Source organism: Coenobita brevimanus, chromosome 80, assembly GCF_032717465.1.
Source record: "Coenobita brevimanus isolate Jiangsu-jjx chromosome 80, ASM3271746v2, whole genome shotgun sequence".
In the NCBI taxonomy this organism is placed as follows: Eukaryota; Metazoa; Arthropoda; class Malacostraca; order Decapoda; family Coenobitidae; genus Coenobita; species Coenobita brevimanus.
In genome coordinates, this window is record NC_137033.1 from 43,102,674 (window position 1) to 43,105,944 (window position 3,271).

Genomic DNA, 3,271 nt, shown 5'->3' on the forward strand with positions numbered 1-3,271 from the left:
AACATCATCTTTATTCGCTTTCCTGTTACCTATACTCTGAGTAGAGGCAACGTACTTACTCTCAGCTTTCCCTTTTTCTTTAGAATATCTCTTGTGAGTGAGAACATATTCATCAGCTAAAACTGCAGCATCAGACAAATTATCTATTCTTTTCTCATCAAGATATAGGCTTACATCTTTATTAATACACCTTTTGAAGTCCTCCAGCATAATCATCTGCTTATATTTGTCAAAATCAGAATCCACATTCTTAGAATTTAACCACTGCTCTAACAGATCTTCTTTGATTTTTGCATACTCAACATGGGATTGCTTATCTTGCTTGTAAGTTGTCCTAAATTTTACTCTATAGGCTTCAGGAACAAACTCATAGGCCTTAAGAATCAAGCTCTTAACTACATCATAATTATCAAATTGATCCTGAGGCAAAGATGTATAAGTTACTTGAGCTTTACCGGTGAGAACAGTTTGAAGGAGTACTGGCCAATACTTTTTGGGCCAATTAAAACCTGTAGCTACCCTCTCAAACAACTGAAAATACTTTGTTAAATCAGATTCATTAAAAGGAGGGACAAGTTTAACATTTTTAGCCACATCAAAATCATCAGAGCTAGATGATCCAGTTCCACCTTGTTTCATGCGATACTCATGGTCTGCCTGAATCCTAGCTAGTTCAATTTGTGCCTGAGCCTGTGCCTGTGTCTCCTGAATACGAGCATTTGCCTGAAATTCAACCTCCTGAATACGAGCCTGAGACTCCGCCTCCTTAGCCTGAGACTCAGCCTCCTTAGCACGAGCCTGAAACTCAGCTTCCTTAACACGAGCCTCCTGCAGAGCTAGCTGTAACTTAGCTATTTCAATCTGCATTTGCTCATTTGGAGGAGTTACATTAAACAAGCTTTTATTAATCATGCCAACAATCTGATCTTTAGAATGATGAGAGTGAACTGCAATTCTCAATTGTTGAGCAACAAGCTTAAGTTCATTCTTTGTTCTGTTTTCTACATCACACACTGTTTGCATATTTGACAAAAAATCTTTGGCTTCATCAAGTGTAGTAATAGTAGACATCATGAATAAATCACAGTCGCAAAATATCAAGCAATATCCTTATGATAATATCCTGAATATCCTGATAAGAGGTCGCCAAATTTATGTTACGGAACAGAGAAAGATAATGTACACTTTAAGTGAGAATACTAAAAATCACTACTGTCCCGTAAAGTTCCAGGTTCAAAACAAAAGAGTTAGGTAAAATTACAAGTTAAAGTTTAATGCTCAAACTAACAACAAAACATTCAGGACTCATAAGGATAATGTAATGGCAAAAAACAGGTTAAATATATGGTTAACTGTAATAGCCTCTATTAACAAGAAATTAGCATGAGTAAATTTATCTAAGTCAGCCCTGATAAAATGACAATACCAGATAATACTCAGTGAATGCAAGATATATTATTACAGATACAAACTATTATTAATAAGGGCTGACACCCAAAACACATGAATCACAAAAACCTTACTAGGCCCAAGAATTAACACCCCACGCTACACAGTTCAAGAAAAAATGCAATAACAGTTATACTCAAATTACACAGCTGCTAGATGGTTGGAGACTTCCTGAGCACTCACAATAATAACAACTGTACAGGGGAGGACAGAGATGTGAACAAAATGAGGAGTAGATCTAAGTGGCAATAATGCAGAGACTGAGCTCAATATATAGGGGCCGACAGAGCTTGATACAACTTGTAAGAAGGATGCGCAAATGAAGCCATGGGGACAAAGAGTTGACAATTCTGCTCTGAACAACAGAAAGAACGACTTACTTTACTATAAGGGTAGAAGGGGGGAGTGAGGTAGAACACGCTCGTGATCAAACATGCAGCATACTGTACGTTAGAATTACACAAAGGATGATGAAATCATAGGCTATGTAACAATATGTATATATATATATATATATATATATATATATATATATATATATGTATGTATATATATATATATATATATATATATATATATATATATATATATATATACACTGTCAAGTGGGGCTGGTGCGGAGGAGTAGTGCCTCTCCTGTAAAACAATTAACTCTAAGCCTTGGCCAAATTCTGCTTGGGATAACTCTTAAGCCTTGAAGCCACCCTGCTCTGGGATACATGGTGTCTGGGTAGTTCAAAATGAATGAATATATATATATATATATATATATATACTATCGTATATATATATATATATATATATATATATATATATATATATATATATATCACTGTATATATATATATATATATATATATATATATATATATATATATATATATATACCTTTTCGTAAATATATATATATCCCAGCATCCACTCACTTGATGTAGTGCTGCTCTCGGGTGTCTGTCCTTTCCTCTCCATCCTTCTTTCCTTCCATCCTCTTCTGTTTTTCTTTCCTTCATTCTTTCCTTGTCCTTCTGCCTATGAGTGACTTTACACTCCCTCCTCTGTCTTTCTTTCCTTCATTCTTTCCTCTTCCTTCAGCCTGTGGGTGACTCTACACTGAGCAACAAGCCAAATGGTTTCCTATGCACCAGGAAACCATTTACTACGCTGGGTGGTAACCATATAACTAAATTTTGGCACCTGGTGGTTTAGTGGGTAATTATTGCGCTCCAATCGGATTGAGCCGGTGAAGGTTTATATCCAAGTTTTTTTTTTAATGCGAGGAAGAAGGAACCAAAGGCCATTAGCCCGCAGTAACAGTTCCCTCCAAGAGAAAAACAGAATACAATAGAGAGCCAAATTCAAGATCCGATCATTTTGAGATGCCTGGACACACTGCGTTTGAAAGACTGGAGATCATAGGCAGCTGGAAATACAGACAGAGGGAGACAGTTCCAGAGCTGACTGAAGTTGCATGGAAATGAAAGACTGGGAGTAACTGGTTAACTTCTTTGCATTAGAGAGTTGGACAGAAAAGCAAGGATGAGAGTTTGCTTGCCAGACGTGGTGCTAGGCGCCCGTCCATAGAGATGGAGGAATTGTGCAAGCAGACAGTTCAGGAGGAGCATTTGACCATTAAAGTAGCGATAGAGAAAGAGAGGTAAAGATGCAGTACAGTGCTGCTTTAAGAGGATTGTAGAGGGTTGAAGGGAGTCAGTAAGGGGAGGAGAGTTAATGGAGACGAAAAGCCTTGGTGACTCCACCCTATTTGAGAAGAGCCTGGTATGGTGGGGAGCCTCCCCATCACATTACGAGGAGTTGTACTCCA